Source organism: Enhydra lutris, unplaced genomic scaffold (genome assembly GCF_002288905.1).
Source record: "Enhydra lutris kenyoni isolate GAN:26980312 unplaced genomic scaffold, ASM228890v2 scaffoldscaffold57, whole genome shotgun sequence".
Taxonomy (NCBI): domain Eukaryota; kingdom Metazoa; phylum Chordata; class Mammalia; order Carnivora; family Mustelidae; genus Enhydra; species Enhydra lutris.
This window is the reverse complement of record NW_019154141.1, coordinates 10,527,477-10,549,559: the sequence shown is the minus strand read 5'-3', so window position 1 is coordinate 10,549,559 and position 22,083 is coordinate 10,527,477. Positions and strand designations below refer to the sequence as shown.

Genomic DNA, 22,083 nt, shown 5'->3' with positions numbered 1-22,083 from the left:
CGGGAAACTCAAGGGCTCAGGCTGCCTGGCCAGCCGTTAAGCAGGGCGAGCCCAGGGAAAGCCTTAAGTTCCGGAGTGGACGGACTGCGGAGCTATGTGGAAACCCGCCCAGCACCTTTTCGAGATAGGACATCACTGGGACAGGAAGGAAAAGGGGCAGCGGATCTGCGAGACCGTGCACCAGCCTCTTCCCAAACCCCGGACGCAAGGTACACTCTATCTCCCGAGGGCGGAGACCCCTTAGACAAGACAAAGACCAGCGAGGGCGGAGACACGGAGTGCGCGTGCGCCACGGAACGCGCATGCGCATAACGGCCGACCCCGCGGCTCGAGTTGTCCGGGGAGGGAAGGAAGGAGAAGGGAAGCGTCAAAAGGAGCGAGCCAGGAGGCGGGGGAGGGCCGAGTGGTGGGGTGCTCGCGCGCGCCTACTGGTGGCCGGAGGAGAAAAGGTCCGCGAAGACCTCACTGCTGACCCCTCCCTTGAGGAGGCTCGCGCTCTCGCTGCTCGCGCCTGCGCCGCCAGCCGGCCTCGGGAACGCGCCCTCTCGCTGGTGCGCGGGCTCGCACTCTCCGCCACATACCCTCTCCCGCACCAGCAGCAGCGCAGCCGCCGCCGCCGCCGCCGCCGCCCACCTTCTGCCGCCGCCACCACTGCCACTTTCTCTCTTTCCTCTACTGTCCTCGCCCTCTGTCGACTATCAGGTAAGCGCGAGGCTCCTCTATCTGCCTCCCCGTCCGCCCCCTTGCACTCTCAGGCTGCCGCCCCTCGTCCCCGGCCGCAGAGATGGGTTTCGTGAGGTAAGCATAGGTCGGGGACAACGGCTGGGGCCCCTCCCTGCGCCCTGTGCGCTCGGGGCTGGGAATAGGGCGGCTTGGAAGGGGACCCATGCAAGGGATGCACGCACGCGTATGTGTTGGTGTGTGTGTGTGTGTGTGTGTGCGCGCGCGCGCGCGCGCGCGCCCTGGGGTGTCCTTAAGACCCGCTTCGCGCGGACCGGGCCAGAGGTTGTGCCCGAAGGGTGGGGCGCGGATGGCGGTGACCTGGGGGGAGGGGGCTGCTGTGCACTCTTGCTCGTCACCTTTTGCCGCAATGGGCGTGTGTCTGTATGTGTGTGTATTAGGGGGTGTCTAGTGACGACCCCCGAAACCGAACCCGTAATCTGATTTCTCTTCTTTGGTTTGCCATAAGCCCTTCAGGAAGGTATGGATCCGGTTCTAGAAAAGATGAATCCCTGCCTGCCCCTCCCTACACCTCCCTGTCAGCAATTCCAGTGGGGCTTTCACTGCCCCTGATTTAAGGCGGTGGCCCACCCCCTCCCCGTTTTCCTCCTTCAGAAACCCGCAGGGGACGTTTGGGGGCTGGGAGTGCAATCGAGGAGATGGGGAGGGGTCCAGGCGCTGTCACTTTCGTTGCCCTTCCCCCTGCGCGCGCCTGGCACCGAAACGCGAGCAGCGCCGTGCCCGAGAGAAGGTAGTGCGGGGATCCCGGTGTGGGGGCTCGGAGAGGCGAAAGGCTGGAGTCACCTGGCCTTGCAGTGTGGAAGGACTCGGTAGCGGCGGATCCCTGCTCGCAACCGCAGCCCGCCACAGGCACGCGCGGGGGCTGCAGGTGCATTTCGGGGCGGGCCCCTTTCTCTGCGCTCTGCGCCTGGCGTCCGGCGTGTGCGCTCCCTGCCGGAGGCGCGGGACTGGCGCGCAGGGCTCGCCCCTCACTGCGGCAGTGGGTGTGGATCGGGGTGGGAAAGGAGGGGGAGAGTAGGCTTGCCTCCTCCCACTCCCACCCCTGCTTTTTTCCCCCTCCAAACGCGAGGTGCCATCTTTTTGCGGCGTGTCACGTCTTTACTGTACCCTGCCAAGCCGGGTGGCTAGGCTTTGGAGGACAGGGCGGGGACTGTAATTAAGGGGAGGGGGACACGATAATCAACGCTGAAGTCTTGGTATTTTGCTGCTGTGGGCTTGAGCCCTGGGGGCGTTCACCCCTAATCTTTCTCGGGGGCTAGATGCTTTGTTTGTAGAGCTTACGTGATCTGCGTTGCCAGCCCTGGTTTTTTGGCTCTTATCTATGAGAGTGTTTAACCAAGGCCCCCGCCTCTCCCCCTATTTTCCGCCCCTCATTTTCGAGCCTTTTGTTAGATCTCGGGCTGGCTCGGGTCAAGGAACCCCAGTCACAGCCCTGAGGGCATGGATGGAACGGCCGTGGCCCGGCTCGGCCCCTTCCCCGGAGCAGGGCGGCGCGCCAGGAAGAGTTCGCCGGGCCGAAGGGCTGGGATTCGAGGTCTCTGCGCGCTGTGCGTGTGGCCGGAGAGGAGGAAGCCCCTTCCTCCATCCTGAGAGGCCTGGGGGCCACCTCCCACGGGCTGCCCACTAAGGGTCACCGGCGACCCCCGGGAGGTAGCGGGGACAGCGCGCAGGCTGAGCCCCTCTCCGCTTCTTGCCCTGTTGCTTCGCCAGACGGGAGAATGTAAGGAGGGGGCAAGAGGGTTCCTCCTCTGCCTCGGGCCACACCCATTTTTTCTGAGATGACTTGGGGGGGGGGCACGGAGGGGTGGTTGCTATGGAAACCATACGCGTCCCGAGAACGGACCTCGAGGCGTTGCCCCGCCCCTTCCCAGCCAAGATTTTGAACCCAAGGGGCAGGCGAGGCCGCGGCCCTTCAGTCTTTCCGAGGCTTCTGGGGGTAGACCGCCCACAACCCTGAGCTGGTGACTCTTCCTAATTGGCCTCCGGCGGCCTCAGCCACCCAGATTAGCGTCCCTCATGTATTTTTATTATTGTGGCTGAATATTATTTTGGAAACGTACAAGATTTTAACTTAAAAGCCCGAGTACACTGCCACCCTTGAAATGGGGAGGGAGCGGGAAAGGGGGTTATGGACCCCCTGGCAAGGGAGTCAGAGCTTCGCTCTCCTGCCATGAGCCGGGTCCTCGCGGTTTTCTGGTTAATTCTATCGCTGCAAACTGATGCGGGGGCGCAGTTCCGAGAGAGATGAGCATCCCTAGAGCCCAATCATTCACGCGAGCCGCCCAGATTGATTTGAATGTCCAGGGATTGGTCCGGCTGGGGTCGAGAGCCCGCCAGAGGCCCGGCCGAACCTTCCCGGCTGCGGCGTCGGAGGTCGAAGCCAGGAAGTGTGGGGCCTTCCTGCAGAGTTGAGTCCGCCAAGGGTGGGGTGCAGGAGAGGCTCAAGGATCGCTTCGAGCATCTTCTCCTCTCTCCCACCTCCACCTCCTCCACCCTAGAACTGGGCGCGGAATTCTGGTTCCAGACAGAGCAAGGGTCTCAGAGCGGCCCTGAGAACCGGTAGCCCGCGGCCACAGCTCCCAGGGGGGACCGCGGGCGGATAGGTCACCTCCTGTCGGTTGGAGGAAAGGGAGCATGGCGGGAGCGAGCACATTTAGCTCAATGCCGGGAACAAAGCGCAGTCGAGACGTCCGCGATTTTGCTCCATTTTGAAATGTGTTGGCGCTTTGGTGGGGCTTTCTTCGGCAAGGCCTGGGAGCTGTTCAAGGAGGAATCCCGGGCGCCAGGGAATGGATCTTCGTACTTGGATCCGGAAACACCATCCCTGGCTCTCCTCGTGCTTGAAGTAACCGGCTTCCCCCCTCCCCCTCCTGGGATCTCGAGGGATACAGCATTTGAGCCCATGCTCCTAAGGGAAAGGTCCGGGCACAGATCCGTGGGCTGTCGATTCCTGTCCCCGACCCCCCCATCAGGCGGGAGCTCATATAAGTCCCGGAACATCCCATTTGGCCTCTGGCACCCAGGAACCTCCAGGCGGGGTCTCCAGCTGGGCTGAGTTGGGATGGATGCTGGAACCTGGGACAGTGACTGCGGGGGCCTGGCTCTCCAGGCCACCTCGTGTGTGTGCTCAGGCTCCGCAGGATGGGTTTTTGATCGCTACCATTGACCTGTCCTACAGCAGGTCAAAGAGAAATGACTTTCCTACCTAAATAAATGAAGTATTATTTTGCAATTTATGGTGCTGCTTAGGTTTGCTAGATTTGTTTACTGCAGTAATCTGGCTTAGCTCTTGGGGTTGCCTTTGGATAGTTGTGGGAGAGTTTTGTTGGCTCTGCTGGTTTTTGGAGAAGTGACAGCCCTTGTCTGTATGTGCCCGCCCCACACGGGCCTCCTCTGGGCCTCCTCCGCCACCTGTCTGTGGTGGAAGGGCGTGGCTTGGAACTGGTTTCAGGTATCAGGCTCAGCATCCCTGACAGGAACAAAAGGAATGGATTATTCCCACAAATTGCAAGAAGAAAACTTAGAAACAGTTTGACTGAGAAAGGGTCAGATTTATTCTGACTGGGGAAAGAGCCCCTTCCATTGGACGGGTGCTTTGACCCACCTGCCCTTGGAGGCAGCGCCAGCCTGGAGATACAGTGAGAGATCATGGTGCCCTTTGTTTAGGCTGAATTTTCTTTCTGCCCTTTTAACATCAGTTCATGAACCCATTTGTCGAAAAATTGAAAAAGTTGTGTTTTATTACAACTTCCCTCAGCATTTATGTATATGAATATGGTTTGAGTGGCTCCACAGCTGTGTGTGAACATATATTAGTTTTCTAGTTAAACACCTGATAGTTTTCCAACTAGATAGTATCCTCCCTATGCCCACCTTGAAAAAGAATCACTCAAAAACAAGTCAAAACACCGTCGGGGGCTTAATACAGTGCTAGACCTAGAATAGGTGTTTGGTCCATACCCATTTAACAAGTAATTGGGTAAAATGGGAAAATGCAGGTCAAAAAGGTGGTAAAGAGAAAACTAGAAGAGGGGGGCTATATTCAAGGTCATGGCATCAATAAGGTTTGGGGGCAAATCTAGTCCAGTTTGTCCCCTGCTCAGTATCCAAGTGGCACCCAGAAAGCAGTCTGTGCTCCTTGGTGCACCTCCACACCCTTCCTACTCTGCTTCTGAGCCTTCTCCCTTCCCAGTACAGCGCTCCCTGGCCCCAGAGCCTGGTCCCCGCTGCTCACCCCACCCTGGTTGGCCAGAAGAGTGCAGGAGAGAGGATGGGAAGAAAGCACACAATAGCCCCGGGGGAAAACAGATCAGAACTGATCTCTGCCATCTCTGGGACTGTAGGCCCTTCTGGCACCGGAAGTCAGAAGGATGGATGTGGGAAACCCCATTTGTCTCTCTGCCCCTTCCCCTTCCTCCCATCCTGCCTTTTTCATTATCCCACTTTAAAAAGTGCCCCTCCATTCCTCCATATCCCCAGAAATATCCACCTAGTTAATAGCTTCTCTAACTTACCAGCCTCGCTGCTTCTGCTGGTGGTTTGCAGGAGTCCCGGCATGGAGGGGCATACCTGAGCAGGTGAGGGGAAGAGAGGGTTGCTGCCTCACCAGCTGGGCTGCTTCCAGGAGAGGACCCCAATATTCCAGCTGGGACTCTTGGGTGTTTTCCTGTAAAACAGTGGTATTCAGTCCCCAGGGCCGTTGAGAGGTTTAGAGACGTCTTTAATTTTCACAACTGGGGAAGGTACCACTGGCATTCTAGTGGGTAGGAGCCAAGGACGCTGCCAGACCTCCTGCTATGCGCAGGATAGTCCCCCACATCAAAGAGTATCTGACCCCAAATGTCACTTGTGCCAGGGTCAGAAGTCCTGCTACAGAAACATTGTTACTCTGGCATTCTTATCATAATGGCACTTATGTTCAGGGAGTGTCTTTTAGGAGGCACTGTTGTAAGTGCTCCCCAGAGATGATCTCATTTCATCCTCTCCAAACCCCCATTTTGTAACAGGTGCTATTATTATCTCTGTTATGTATGGAGAAGCTGAAGTACAGAGAGGTTTAGTAACTCATTACAGGTCACACAGCCAGGGAGTGGTAGAGCTGGAAGTCCAACCCTAGCCTCCTCCCCTTCTCAACTACACATGGCTTTAATAGGCCTTTGTGGGCTAGCCTGGGAACCTGAGCATGGTATCTGTAACATTGACCCATTGGAAGATTCAAATTCTAAAGCCACTGACTCACAAAATGGACTTCTGAAAGAGTCTGTCATTGGAGCACAACGTGAAGCTTGTAATTTCTGATCTAGCCTTGGCACAGGGAGCAAGGGATTTCACTCAACCTCTGTACCTCTGTTTATAAAACAAAGAGAAAAATATCCCAGGGACCTTAAACCTCTTCCCCCAGACCCAGGTTTTCAAGACGGCTCTGTCGTACAAATGAGCGGCTGGTTCTGATCAGCTCAGAGAAGGCTGGAAATCAAGACTGGGGGATCATGACATAGACTCAGCTATGGTCAGGGCCAAATCAGTGAAGTTTTAGGGACAGCAGATCCTCATCTTAGGTGCCCTCAGAGGGATCAAAGCTTTGGCACCAGCCAGTGGGACCAGCTCTGAATCTGTGGCTGAGTCGAGTTGGGTGGACATGGGAAAGGGCCTCATGCAAGAATCTCAGGGTTCTCTTGGCAAAGGTGGGCCTGGAGACTTTTCTTGCTTCCTGGGGCGCAGTCTGTACAGTAAATATTCCTTTATGCTGTGGCACAGAGGGACTGCCTGGAATCCTTCATTGCCAGAACTCACTGGCATCCACCTGGGGGAAGAACGGAAGCCACTGTAATTCTGCAGCCAGCCCTGTGTGGGCGACCAGACGTACAGCGTACATGCCTGTCTCACCCCTGTTACCTTGCCAGCGGGGTTACTGTCCAAGCACGCGTTTCCTGTCTCCAGAAGCCATGCTCCTGCCACCTGGGCCAAGTTCCTTTCCTGCCCAGATGGCCTCCACCTGAGTGTGGGCAAGCACGGAGAGGCCATCTTGGGATGGTTTCTGAACTTTCTGGGTTCTCTGATTAGGAGACATTCTGCAGATGTGCAGCTAAAACTGGCTTCCCCGAAATACAAACTTGAATGACTTCCAGGTGGTTTATCTGAGTGTTTTTGCTGTGTTGACATTTCGGTGGGCTCTGTGCTGCTCCAATCAGGGGCACTAGAGAATGAATCCCCCCGAAATGTATTTTGTGCCTTGGCTATTCAGGGAAGGCTGGTGAGCATCTTAAAGGCAGACGCTATTTCTTCCTGACAAGCCCTCAGGGCAGGGCCCTGTCTTGCAGAGAGAGGTATTAGGTTTGGCCAGTGGTTAAGTAGACTCTAGAAGAGTCCTGGGTGCAAGTCCTGCCTCCCCCACTTTTGGGGGCATGGCAGTACCTATCTCCCTGGTTGCTGTGGGGCTTAAACGGGGTAAGGGGAGGATGCAGGGCTTAGCCCAGGGCCTGGTACATAATAAATTGTTTAGGGAATGGTCCCAAGGGCAGCCGCCTCTGAATCAAGGCTTGTGATTGGATGACTGTGCAAAGACATCTCCTGACCCTGGTGATGGATACACTTGTAACAGATAAATTGCTGCACTGACTAAGGATCAAGATAGGAGTGGGCAGCTGCCCAACTTGCCTGGAACCAGGCGCAGCTGTTTGGGTGGAAACGGGTCCCCCGAAAACCCCACACACCCATGTCTAATTGTACAGACAGAATTCTTGCTACAGGCAAGCAGAGTGACTTGTCATCTGTAGTCCCTGCCTCTGTCCTCTTCCTTCCTGATATCCGCCCCACGCCAGGAATAGACTGTATACACTCCGCGCCAGCCAGAGCAGAACCGCGCCCTCCCACCATCCTGGGAACCTCGACCCCGCTTAGCAAGCGTGTCGGGTTTGGAGATCCTACTAGCCTACTTACCGAATTAAGAGCCAGCGCAGATGGGATCGGGAAAGTAATGGAAGGCAGTGGAGGAGAGGATTTACAAATGAAATGATTACGCAGGGTGTTGAAGTCGGTAAACCGGCAAGCGGGCTTCATGGTCAAGAGAAGAGTCAAGCCGAAAAATGTTCAATAAAACAAACTGGACATGTTCTGAGTCCAGGGAACTCCAAGCATCCCAGGAGCATGCTCATATCCGAATTACTAAATTTGGTTTAAGAAGCCTTCTTATCTTTGCGGTGAAGACTGAAGGTACTACGTTAGTTTTTTTAAAAATTCATTAAAGCAGAAAAAATCATTATGAAATGATACTCTTTGTGTTTGGATCAGCTGGTTGGAATTTCTTGACTTTCTTACCTAAGCCACACTCCCAATACCTTGTTAAGACTTCAGATTTCAGATCCTTGGAAAGGGATTACACTACCGAGTAATCTGAATGCGGGATCTCTCTCGAGTTTTACTGTTCCGTTCACAGTCTTTAATATCTCCTTTGGCAGTAAAAAAATTACTCAGTTTTATGAAGTCTTTCCAAAGTGTTCAACTGGATTTTCCTAAAACCAATGGATGACTTTAAGAGTTTGCCTTTCATTTTGCACTTGAATCTCATCCGCTTGTGTCTTATTTAAATTATATGATTATGGTAACAAAGGTGACGGACCTAGAAGTTTGGCTGTGGTAGGAGGAGGCCTTGGCCGTGGACGTCAGGCCTTGTGGACCTACCCTTGAATATTTACAGTCTTTCCTTTCTCCTTCTTACACAATGTCAGCTAGGACTGAGCGCCCTGTGGAGACTGGTATTAAGTGAATGGTGGGCAGTCACCTTCCCTGCCTGCCCCATCTCTTGCCGGCCTTCTAGGACAAGCTCAGCACTTTGAATTCGTTCACACAAAATCCCAGGTTAAGGGGGTGTTGCAAAATTCTCCCTATAAAGCCCAAAATAAATATAAATCCCATCTACTATATGAACTCCCCTTAGTGAAGGAATTTTAGATGAAGATCCAACTATTAAAAACCACTTTGAGGGGTGCCTGGGTGGCTCAGTGGGTTAAAGCCTCAGCCTTCAGCTCAGGTCATGATCCCAGAGTCCTGGGATCGAGCCCCACATCGGGCTCTCTGCTCAGCAGGGACCCTGCTTCCTCCTCTCTCTCTGCCTGCTTCTCTGCCTACTTGTGATCTCTGTCTGTCAAATAAATAAATAAACTCTTAAAAAAAAAAACACTTTGAATCAGCCAGGTAGAATTATACCTGAAGCCATTGGAAATGGTGCTGCATTCATGGCCCTTCCTTTGGTCTTGCCTATCTCCTGCTCAAGCTGGTATCTAAGAGAAGAAGGACGTAATTATCTCTGGTCGCAGCTGCTAGTTTGGCCACCTACCTGGAGCCCAGTTTTCTGTTTTCCCAGGAAGTCTGGAAGATGTTGTCTATGGACTTGTCTGCAGTTGTAGCATAAAAAGCCCAGGGTTGCCCTTTCATCTTTGAGGCCTCCTCCCCAGGACGTCAAGGATATTAGAAGACCCCTGGGGTGCATAATTGCTGTCATGTGATCTCCAGCCAACACGTTATGCCAAAAGGGAAGTGCGGGGAAAGACCATTTCACAGAACTGTTGGACTGTGTCCCTCCTCCAGGGTAAAAGACCTGAATGAGAACCAGTGGTCCAGTTCATGTGTCAACAGAATCATTCCGGACCAAACCCAGTTAGGCCACTGATGGGTAGGTCATTTCAGAGGTGCTTATTTCCATTTGTTCTCAGTTGGACATTGGCACCAAACTATCGTCCTAACTCATGCCCCCTCCCACAGCCTACCCCTCTAAAAGAGGCTTATTGATTAATTAATAATCTCAAATCAAATGCTTTAATGCCCAAGGGAAAGTTACAATTTAAAGACTCTCTTTGATATTTGTTTTATTGGAGAGAGAGGGCACAAGCACATTGTGTGGGAAGGGGGGCAGAGAGAGAGAGAGAGAGAGAGAGAATTGCAGTCAGACTCCCTGCTGAGCGCAGAGCCCAATATGGGGCTCGATCCCAGGACCCTGAGATCATGACCTGAGCCGAAACCAAGAGTTGGACACCCAACCAACTGAGCCACCCAGGCGCCCCATAATTATAATTATGTATTTAAATGTAAATATTCACTCCCTTATTTGATGTATGCCTAGACTTTTTATATTAGGTTTGCTGAACACCTGACAGCTTTCAACTTTAGTATTGGTAATGCATCAGAATTTAAATTGAGGTATGTTAATAAGCCAAGCAAAGGTTGTATATATGAATAAAATACTTGTATATAATCTCCTGTGTTGGGGTACGCTAATAATTGCAGTATAAATATGTGTGAACCTGTCCCTTTCAAAGCTCCCATTGCCAAGAAACACCAGGAATAGCTGTTTGGAAGAGTCCCCAGATCTTCTGCCATCCACCTTCTGTCTCGTCTTTTCCTTAGGAATAGGGAAATTCCACACTGGCCCCAGGACACATGCCTGTGCCTCACCATGGGCCCAGTTTAGAAAGGAAGGATTTTGCAGAACATCTCTAAATCCACTTGAATAATGGAATGATCAGTCACAGACTCACCTGAACCTGCTTTAACCCTATTTAATCTTTCCCCGGGGTTAATCCTGCAGGATGGGCCTGCTGGGAGCCTCCACTGGATTTAGTTCTGCAGGCCTCCTGTATCTGGAGTCCCTCCCTTTTTAACCCTGCAGGGAGCAATGACTGCACTCTGTTCCCTGCAGAGGGTTAAAGACTGAATACATTGAAATAAATCCCTTTCAGTGTCACTAAAGTGCTATAAATAATTATGAACTGATGCTTGATGTCTGATGGGAAAACTTTTTTTTAACTGGCAGGATTCTTGTTATAAATTGATAATCTGGGCCAAGTGATAAAGAACTTAAAAAAAAAGAAAAGATCTGTGGACATTGGGGAGGGTATGTGCTCTGGTGAGTGCTGTGAAATGTGTAAGCCTGATGACTCACAGACCTGTACCCCTGGGGCAAATAATACATTATACATTAATTTTTAAAAAAGGTCTCCTTATCGTTTATTGCTGGCAAGACTGAATTCCAGAAGCTAGCCATTGCCTGCCTCATTTTGTGGGCCTGTTATCCCCGGCTGCATGGGCTTGCTTGCCAAACCCTGAATTTAATTGCAGCCTTTCTTGTTCACCATCTGAAGAGACTTGGCGCAAAGTGGAAGATTTCCTGTACCTCCATTTTTCCATCTGCAAAATGGGGATCCTGCAATGCCCTCACCCCCAAATGGATGATAACGCAGGCTTCCTTCTCGCGGGATAGTTGCAGAGCTGAAATAAAACCTTCTATGAGAATTCCTTTGAGCCGCTCAGAAGACCAGTGCCGCAGGTAGCCACAGTCAGGCGCTGATCTGAAGTCTCCACGGGGCGAATGGAGCCCAATGCCTAAGGTTATTCAGCTGCCGCCACCCTGCTCCCCTCTTGCTGACAGGTAGGTGCAGGCTCCTTCCCAGGGGTAAGCAGCCATCAGCAGGGCCTGTGCCCATGCTTGTTGGACAGGCAGTTATGGTCCAGCGTGTACAGGTCTCGTCTGTTCCCTTCTTTGCAGAGGAGGTCTAAAGCTGGGGTGCAGGACAGGGCAGAGGGTCGTCATGCTTGTAGTGTAACCTGAAGTGATACCCGGAGAGGGGCGGGGGGCCTCCCTGATCCCTATCCTGACCCTCCAGTGGCCTTTCCATTTTTTGCAGGGGTTTTCAGTTTCTTCCCAATCAGACCAGGACTTGGTACAGAATCTCCTATTCAGTTATGCCCAGGGGCAGCCTCTTCTGGCTACTCCGTGTTTGGCCCGGGGTGGGAACCAATTCAGGCAAGAGTGATTAAATTAAAGGCAGACATTGACTTTGGTGGTATGATATTCTGGGGGCTGTGGGGCGGCTAGAGGCTCAGCCAAGTGTCATTAATTGAAGTGCCTGCACTTGGAATTTGAACGGAGCTGGAGCTGGGTTATCGTCTGTCTTTGCCCTGGGAGTGGGGGCTTCTCATGCATGTGGATGGTGGGTAGTAGGTCAGGGCACGCGTGTCACTCCAGCCTGCGAGCAGCCTGGCTGGCTGAACACAGTCCCTATTGGTCTAAACTAGTTCTGTTCTATGACGATGCTGGTAATAATGGTACTAGCTGGTTGCATTTATTTTACTAAAAACATGGCCTCATTTAACCCTCCCTCCCCCTCGAGGCAGGGATTATCATCCTTATTTTGCTGGGGAGCAGACTGAAACCCAGAGACTTCCCAGCTGGAGAGGAAGCCATGTCATGCTTCTCCCCAACTCCCATGCCTCGCTGCCTTCATTGCCTCCCCTCTCGGGCCACTCTCCACGCCAACAGATGTGTCTTTAGCGCTAATGCCCAGAGAAGCTGTGCCCTCCAGCCTCCCTGAATGGGTCATATGCAACCTGAGCCTGGAGAAAGTATTTTAAACCGAAAGCTAGCCTCTAAACTGGGCTGCCGCTTCATGTCGCTGGTGACGGCAGAACCAAATTTAGTGTCGTGGGCAGGTCGATACTTATCCAACAGAGAAGCTCATTTTTCTTCCAGTTCGCACAAAACATGAGAAATGTCCACACCTGCCACACTTCTTTGGAGGGGTTATGTGTGACCGAAGGCTGGGAAAGGTGGCCAGGAGGGGCCTGGATGTGTAAACTCAGGGGAGATGACATTCAGGTTCCCAGGTGGTGTCTACAGGGAGAAATTTAATTCAAAGTGGGAGTTTTCCCATTTTCCCTGGGCCAGGCAGACTGTCTGCTGTTAGGAGAAAGGATCACAGTGGAAAGGAGGGGCTGGGTGGCATTAGTCAGCCTCCTGGTGTACTGTCTGATCCTCCTCCCTCAACAATCCACTTTATTTCCCCTGTGTCTATACCACTGCTGTTCACCTCTAGGACCAGGAAAAAAGGGAGTAATGGGGAGCAGAGAAGGGGGGCTCACATGGACAGGGTTGGGGGCCACACATAGTGGAAAATTAGAATCCGCAGCCTCACCAGGCATGTTTATGGCACCGAAATTCTCACAGCCACCCTTGCATCTAATGAAAACAAGAACCATTTCTCAGTTCTGTTCTTGCCTCCCTCCTCCCCGGCTTTTTTTTTTTTTTTTTTAAATCCATTAGCTCTAAAGTAAACTATATACCATGTATGAGATCTCACCCTTGTTTCTTTTGTTGGGTTTTCCTGGGTGGGGGGAGAGACAGCCATGATCATTTCAGACTATAAATTGTATTCAGGGTGTGAGTAGTCCGAGTAGTTCAAGAAAATTCTTAAAAGCACCCCAAACTAAAAGATGGGGCCACCTGGAGGAACACTGTCGGTCCCGGCACTGAGCGCCGGCCTGCTTAGCTCTCGAGGATCTGGGTGTGGGCCCCTTTGCCCAAAGCACTGGATGCAAAGTTAGGAGCATGGGAACGCTGGGCAGAGGGCTGCTGTCTCTCTTGTTGGACAGGCCAGGGCATGCTGGCCACATCTGGGCCTCTCGGTGCAGGGAGCTCATTCATCATCAAAGGTTATGGCCACATTATAGGCACCAGACCCTATGTCTCTGGGACTTAATGACTGAGGTTCCTGGGATTGCTCTCTTCTGGGAGAACAGACCCTGTCCCCCGTGGGCCCAAGTTTGCAGAGACTGCTTGGAATGACCTGGCTTTCTGGATACACTAATAATGTTCTAATTTGGACTAATTAGGGAATGATCAGTCTCATTTAAAAAGCTGACTTACTTTCAAACACTCTTATCTAGGTATTTGGGAGAGGGGAGTTGTATAGGAACATTTTTGTTGTGTTGAGGCTGACTAATGCCACCCAGCCCCTCCTTTCCACTGTGACCCTTTCTCCTAACAGCAGACAGTCTGCCTGGCTCAGGGAAAATGGGAAAACTCCCACTTTGAATTAAATTTCTCCCTGTAGACACCACCTGGGAACCTGAATGTCATCTCCCCTGAGTTTACACATCCAGGCCCCTCCTGGCCACCTTTCTCAGCCTTCAGTATAACAACAGTGCGTGGGGCACAGCTCACATTTGGGTGGCCTACATCATGTGATGTCAGGGTGCTAGGAGGTGTCCCTAGGTGCTAGGGGGACCCCCCTTCCCTAAATTGCTAACAAGCAGACAGTACTTTGGAGTTTATATGGTCTCATTTAGTTCTTGATGTGAGCCTGTAAAAATTCTTTTCCCTTTTACAGATGATGAAACTGAGGTTCAGCGAGGTTAAGAGGCACCTCAGAATCACATGGCTAGTGTTAGACTGACAGGGAATTTGAACCCAGAACTTCTGCTTCTCAAGAGCAGGCCTCACCCTGGCTTTTCTATCCTTGGCTCTCCCTCCATTGCTTTAGCCTGAGGGATCCTACGGCCAGTGCTTTTTGATTAAAAAAAAAATTATGTATGTATATATATACATATATATGTATATATATATATGGCAGTGACCTGGAATTTTAGCTTTATGATTATTAAATGAAGAGATTGCTTTTTCTTCTTAAAAGTCTATTCAGCATAAGATGTCTTTGGGGTGTGGGCATCATTTGTGCCCCGCTGAAATGCTCCCTGCACCCTAGAAATGGGAAGCACAGGTGAGGAAGAAATCACCCAGTCCAAGCAGCCCCCCTTTGGGCTGAACCGCTGGGCTCACCTTTGCCGCCGTCACCCACATTTCCAGGGATCCGGGAGCCACAGAGAGAGGAAGACAGCTCTATAGTGTTACAGCAGACCAGGCTAAGCATCACATCTTGTAATACAAGTTATTTTTTCCTTAACTAACAGCTAAAAATGGTTGCTAGAATTTAAAGATAATTAGTAAATTAATTGGGGTTTCTCTCTACAACTAGTTTCAAAGCAAATCGATTAACGCTTTCTGCTTCCACATCACGAGGGCCCATTATGTTGTGTTCAGTTTCCATGACTTCTTCCGAGACCACTGCTGACTTCTCTGGGGAGCCAGTGCCTGACCACATCCATCTGTTGGGTGATGTTCTGCTCGTCTCTGTAGCCTCAGTGCCTGGCAGAGCCCATGGCACAGAATAGATGTTCCATGACTGTTTAAAGAATGAATGGACAGGTGATTGCGTGAATCCAATACTGATTAAAACCTAAGGCTTTCTTCAAGAGACTTGAGAATGGAAAGGGAAACAGGTGTATAACTTGTATAATTGTGGGTGATGGGCCACTTTATGATTTTACTTACTAATTTGTTTTGAGAGAGGGAGAGAGAGAGAGAGAGCTTGAGCACATGCAAGTGAGTGGCTGTGGGGCAGAGGGAGAGGCAGAATCCCAAGCGGACTGTAGAGCCCAGCTCGGGGCTTGATCTCACCACCCTGAGATCATGACTGGAGCCGAGATCAAGAGTCAGTGCTTAACTGACTGAGCCACCCAGGCACCCACTTTATGATTTTTTTTTAAAAGATTTTATTTATTTATTTGACAGACAGAGATCACAAGTAGGCAGAGAGGCGGGCAGAGACAGAGAGAGGGAAACAGGCTCCCCGCTGAGCAGACAGCTCAATGCGGGGCTCGATCCCAGGACCCTGGGATCATGACCTGAGCTGAAGGCAAAGGCTTTAACCCACTGAGCCACCCAGGTGCCCCCCACTTTATGATTTTAATACCTAATCCTTTTCTATCAAATACAGTCCTGGGGCACTTGGCTGGCACAGTTGGTGGAGCATGCAACTTTTTTTTTTTGTAGTTTCAAGTTTTTATTTAAATTCCAGTTAGTTGGGGTGCCTGGGGGCACAGTCAGTTGAGCATCAGACTCTTGGTTTCTGCTCAGGTTGTGATCTCAGGGCCCTGAGATCGAGCCCCATCTTGGGCTCCATGCTCAGCAAGGAGCCTGCTTCAGGTTCTCTCCCTCTGCCCCTCCTGCTCATGCTGTCTCCAAAATAAATTAGTAAATCTAAATAATAATAATAATAATAATAAATTCCAGTTAGTTAACATAGTGTAACATTAGTTTCAGGTGTAGAATTTTGTGATTCACACAACACGCGGTGCTCATCACAAGTGCCCTCCTTTTTTTTTTTTTTTTTAAAGATTTTATTTATTTATTTGTCAGAGAGAGAGAGAGGGAGAGAGAGCGAGCACAGGCAGACAGAATGGCAGGCAGAGGCAGAGGGAGAAGCAGGCTCCCTGCTGAGCAAGGAGCCCGATGTGGGACTCGATCCCAGGATGCTGGGATCATGACCTGAGCCGAAGGCAGCTGCTTAACCAACTGAGCCACCCAGGCGTCCCCACAAGTGCCCTCCTTAATACTCATCCCCCATTTAACCCAAGAGTGTGCAGCTCTTGACCTGAAATTTTGAGCTCGAGATCCAAGTTAGGTGTAGAGATTACTTAAAAATAAAGTCTTTAAAAACAGTAACAAGGGGGGCACCTGAGTGGCCCAGTCGGTTGAGCAATGACTCTTGGTTTCAGCTCAGGTCATGACCCCAGGAGTCATGGGGTCAAGCCCTGCATCAGGCTCCAGGCTCTGTGCTCAGCTGGGAGTCTGCTTGAAATTCTCTCTCTTCCTCTCCCTCTGCCCCTCCTCCACTCTCTCTCTCTCTCTCTCTCTCAAATAAATAAATGAATAAAGTCTTTAAAACAACAAGAAAGAAAACAAATCCAATGCTATATTTCCTTTTAATGCTTTCACACAAAGACCTGAAGTGGTGAGGGGGGGCCAGTCAGCACTTGAAGTTTTGAGTGCTGGGGCGCCTGGGTGGCTCAGTGGGTTAAGCCTCTGCCTTCGGCTCAGGTCATGATCCCAGGGTCCTGGGATTGAGCCCCGCATCGCATCGGGCTCTCTGCTCAGCAGGGAGCCTGCTTCCCGCCCCCCTCCCCCACCTGCCTCTTCTGCCTACTTGTGATCTGTATGTCAAGTAAATAAATAAAAAATCTTAAAAAAAATAAATTAAAAAATGAAGTTTTGAGTGTTAAAAGTGGAAATGCGTGCATTTGCCAGACTCTTTTAAAAAGCTAAGACTTTGTATTAGTTTACACCCTTAGATTCTCCTGAAAACTGGAATGACGCCATAAGCCATGAGCCCTACTTCAAAGACAAAAGATTTTGGTGAACAGGCTTGGGTCTGAGGCATGGTCCCCAAGCTCATTCCAGGACGAGTGATGAGCAGGTGAAGACAAACAGCTTAAGTTCCTGCCACCTCAGGAGGAACACAGGTCCAGAGAGGGCTGTCAGAATTAGCAAATTAAAACCCTGGATGCCTGGTGAAATTTCAATTTCAGATAAACAACATTTTTTTTTTTAGTATAATTGTGATAGGCTACAAAATGCCGCCCAAAGATATCAGATCCTAATCCCTAGAACCTGTGAATATGTCCTTATTTGGAAAAAGGATCTTTGCAGATGTCATTCTCTGGAGCATTTTGAGATGAGATTATCCTGTATTATCTGGGTGGGTGATAAATGCAGTCACTTGTGTCCTTACAAGAAGGCGGCAGAGAGAGATTAGAAGACCCTGTGATCGACCAGGTTGGAGTGACGTGGAATGATGTGGATTCCAGCAGCCACTGGAAGTTGGAAAAGACAAAGGATTGGCTCCTAGAACTTCCTGTGGGAGGGAGCGAGACTTTGCCAACACCGTGATTTTGGCCCAGTGATCTGATTTTGGACTTCTGGCCTCAAGAACTGTGACAGAAGAAATATCTGTTGTGTTAAGCCACTCACTTTGCAATTTGGTACCGTGGCCGCCCAGAAACTATCACACTAAGTATGTCCCATGCAGTCTTCGGGACATACTTACACTAAAACAGTTGTTGTTTATCTGAAACTCAGATTTAACTGGGTGCCTTGTATTTTATCTGGCAGCCCTGATTGCCAGGGCCAAAGAAAGGGGCTTTAGAAATTTGCAAGAAAGCTGATTGAGGCTGTCAGGAAGTGGACTTCCTTACACTAGGATTCTTTGTAAGCACAGTTCCACTGAACCCATTTGAACCACACTAGCTACCCTCTGGACAAAAGAGGGGGGCAATTAGACAGGTGCTAATGATTTCTTCTTTCGACAGTCACTTGAGCACTTCCTATAAAACAGAAGCTCTGTGTAAGGGTGGAGAAGGTGAGCATGAACGGATCCCATCCATGACAAACCCTGCGAGATAAGCCACATGAAATATTACCAATTACCAGCTTCAGGTGATTCCACATTTCTGATACCACAGCTGCCCCCGGTGAATTTTGGGCCCAGCCATTGAGGGGTGCTGGGGCCCGCACAGAGGCTGGGCGGTCCCCGGACTCTCGGGATTTTATTTTTTAAAGATCTTAATTTTTTTATTTGACAGAGAGAGACACAACGAGAGAGGGGACGCAAGCAGGGGGAGAGGGAGAAGCAGGCTTCCGGCTGAGCAGAAAGCTTGATGTGGGGCTCGAGCCCAGGACCCTGGGGTCATGACCTGAGCTGAAGGCAAAAGCCCAATGACTGAGCCATCCAGGCACCCCTGGACTCTCAGGATTTTAAGGGTGCTCACAGCGTTAGCGGTTCAGGGGCCTTGGGCCATCCAGAACACACAGGGAGTCTGGGGACACTCCAGGATTGCCCCAGAGGTTTTACGAGAATACCCATGTCTGGGGAAAGAGAAAAGCAGGTTGTTTACAGGCAAAAAGTGGCTCAGTGGGTTAAAGCCTCTGTTTTTGGCTCAGGTCATGATCCCAGGGTCCTGGGATAGAGCCCCACATCGGGCTCTCTGCTCAGCAGGGAACCTGCTTCTCAGCCCCCACACCCCCGCCGCCTTCTCTCTGTGCCTGCCTCTCTGCCTACTTGTGATCTCTGTCAAATAAATAAATAAAATCTAAAAAAAAAAAAAAAAAAAAATATTAAAAAAAACAAAAGTTTTCAATGGGGACTGAAAAGATGCTAAACCTTGCTGATTCTAAAAGATTGCTGATAAAAAGCACAGTGGGGGGCACCTGGGTGGCTCAGTGGTTAAAGCCTCTGCCTTCGGCTCAGGTCACGATCTCAGGGTCCTGGGATCGAGTCCCGCATCGGGCTCTCTGCTCAGCAGAGAGCCTGCCTCCTCCTGTCTCTCTCTGCCTGCCTCTCTGCCTACTTGTGATCTGTCAAATAAATTAAAAAAAAAAAAAAAATCTAAAAAAAAAAAAAAAGCACAGTGGGATGCCTCTGTTGGTGGCCCAGGTGGCAGAGATCCTTTCTGTGTGAGCAAGTACAATCTATGTGGGGATTCACTGGGGAGGCATCTGTTACACAAAAGTCTGGAAATGATTGATGGGAAACTGGTTGACTAAACTGCCCCCCACCCCCGCCCCACAGAATGCACTGCTGTGGACACTCCCTCAGTTAGGCTAATCGAGGAACAAGGCGGCCACCATGTGTTCCCACTTGTACAGAAAGAGGGAGCATGCCTGTGAATGAGGCCATGTTTATGGAGCCCGACCGGAAGGAAAGATGAAAATCAGGTTTTAATGGTAGCCTCTGGGTGAGAGAAATCATGGATGCGGGCAGGACATGTCAGTATCACTCTGTACTCTATTTTTTTTTTTTTTAAGATTTTTTTATTTATTTCACACATTTCACACACAGAGATCACAAGTAGGCAGAGAGGCAGAGAGGGGGAAGCAGGCTCCCCGCTGAGCAGAGAGCCCAATTTGGGGCTCGATCCCAGGACTCTGAGATCATGACCTGAGAGGAAGGCAGAGGCTTAACCCACTGAGCCACCCAAGCACCCCTGTGTATATTTTTTTAAAGCCAAATTCATATATATGCTTGGGCCCCAGCTCTCTTCAGAAGGATGAAAATATCTGGAAGAAGGTTCTTTCAAAGGCCCCCCAGGTGAAGCTGACAGACATGAGCCCCCTGGTGGGTAAGTTCTGATCTGCCTTCACCCTCTAATTTCAGAAAGACGGAAGCTCTTTAACCAGGTCTTTGTGGGCTAGCCTGGGCACTGCACTGCCTTAGACAGGAAGACTTTCCAAACTAGTTGTAGGACTACAACTTAGCAGGAGCTCAAGTACACAGAGTGTGTGTGAAGCGTATATACAGTGTAACTGAATACACAGGGCACCTTCTAGAGTCTTCCCTCGGATGTAGGGGAGGGGAGGGGGCAGGAGGACAAAGGGAGGTTGGCTACTGTGTTGTTTAAGTGCCCAAGCCTTGTTGTTGTTCGTGACAACCCAGACTAGCCCCATGAGCCACCACCAGGGTCCCCAGAGTGGCTGGTAGCCTGCATCCCGAGTGAGACACCCCCCTCCAGGGCGGGAGATTAATGATACGCCACTTGACTCTCTTCATGCCCAATCCTTTTATATCAGAATCAACTCCAGTGCTATTTTCTCTCAGTGTTTTCACACAAATGACCTCATTTCATCCTCCCACTGTAGGCTAGGTGGCACTTCCTGTTTGGAAGGGGAGAAAATGGAAGCTGCCATTCTAGAACCTCCGCGGTGGGGGCCAAGCGCTGGTACCTTTTCTGGCCACAGCCCTGCCTCGAGGCAGGGGCCTGTGTCCTGGCCCGGCCCTGAGGCCTGTCTCTTCTGGAGTAAGTTCCGTGAGCCGACCGTACTCCCGGCTCCAGGGCCTGTCTGAGGTCCTCCAGAATGCCCCATGTTCCTTGAAGCACATAGAACACGGCCCCAAGACCCTGCTCTCTCGGGACACTTCCCACACCCTGAGAAGCAAAAAGGCACTTCTAGTCTCTGCTTCCAGATACAACACAGCAGTCCTCAGAGACGTTCTAGCCAATCCTCCAGAGACCTCATTTCAGTTTTAATTACCGTGTTGTCCTATTGGCGATCTGCAGAGAAGCTGACAGGCATAGCCCCCGCTAGAATGTAGCTTTCCTCCCCATCAGGCCAGAGCATCTCCCACTGTTTGTTGGTTAAGCCTCCCTCTGCTTGGCCTGTGGGACTCTGAACTTCCAGAGCCATGTAGGACCCTGAACTCCAGAGGCCACCTGGTCTCACCAACTAGCCACTGCCCAGACCTCCTCTGCTGCCTTCCTGACCGAGTCACCAGGGTTCCCATGATGGTGGCTCATGGCCTCTGTCAACCATGTGACGGGAGGGCTGGAAGGGAGGAGAAAGAAGGAGCCAGCAGAGAAAGATGGAAGTGTTGGGAGCTGCCCCAAATGTATGACATCCTTAAAATGAATCACCACTTTCCCTTCACCTCTTTTTTTCCTCCTTGAGGGACCTTCCTTTCTCTCATACCTCCCCTGCTCTTTGAGGTTATACTGAGAAAAATCCACAGAGGGGCCAGTGCAAGGTGTTAAGGCCCATGAGTCTGGCATTTGAGCAGATGCCAGAGCCACTTGAGAAATGAAGTAACAGCCCAGAGAGGTAAAGTGACCTCCCTAGGGTCACACAGCAAGTTCATAGCAAACTCAGCTAGCAAAGGTCTCCTTCCTCCTCTTGCACATCCCTTTCTAGGCCCCGCATTGCCTCCCTGCAATGGCTGGGGTACCAGAGGGGGACTCTTAGACCCACCTGGCCAGTCGAGGGACTTTTATTAAACCAGCCAGGCTGAATTGACTTCCCTCCTTTTGAAAGGAGAAGCATACGCACTGCTTGAAAACACCCGCTAATTTTCCTAGAGCATGTCCACAATTCCTAGAGGATGCCTGGGTGTCCCTAGTGGAACAGCTTTCCCCTCGGGTGTGCTTAAACACAGAAGCAACATTTGTTGCTGGAAAATATCCATTAGGTTAATGAGGTTTTTCTTGCCCACGGAGATGAAGCACTTCCCAGCCGTGGACACGTTGTGGTATGAGCAAGAGCTACACAACCACCAACCCGTTCTGCCCACCCCTGCAGCGAGCCCCAGGAGAGCCTGGAGGGGCTCATTCATTTTTCTGTCCACTTTTGGCCATTTCTTCCATTGCTGGCTCCTGGAGCCACTTCCCTTTCATTTCCAAAGTCTGCCCCCTCCACCCCGTGTTAGCACAAAAGCTGCTGGGGGACATCCCTTCTTGCACCTGCCTGGCTTGTTCTTAGCGGCTCAAACAGTTTTCCCCAAGTATTGTTTGAAGCATATGGTTACCATGTCTCACTAAAGGAACAGATATGAGATGCTGTTCACCCACCTCCTTCCTGCTCTCCCGGATTATTGGATGAGATGTGGCAGCAAGAGCCCCTCCTGGGAGGAGAGCAGACCAGGGTTGACTCCTGGCTGCCCTCTCCTAGCTGTGTGACCTTGGGTAAGCCGTTTGACCTCTCTGAGCCTGGTTCCACATCTGAAAAATGGGAATAATAGCACCTCCCTTTCAGGGCTGTGGTTAAGGAGTGGCAATGATTCCTATAAAGGACAGAGCACAGCGAGTGACTAGCCCTTAGTCACACTCTTGAACAGCCCCCATGACACCCTGCAAACGTGCCCCTGTGTTATTAAACTTTTAGAGGCCAGGTTGTGGAACTGAAGGTGG

The 22,083-nt window shown here is 51.0% G+C and overlaps 1 protein-coding gene across 1 annotated transcript in view; it reads left to right on the top strand.

Moving 5' to 3' along the window:
* Positions 1-653: 653 nt before the first annotated feature.
* The window catches only part of LOC111158157 (microtubule associated protein tau), a 98,100-nt gene continuing 76,670 nt past the window's right edge, over positions 654-22,083 (top strand). Inside the window, exon 1 of the mRNA XM_022520045.1 lies at positions 654-702. The gene's annotated coding sequence lies outside the window, so the exon portion shown is untranslated. The remainder of the gene's footprint in view (positions 703-22,083) is intronic.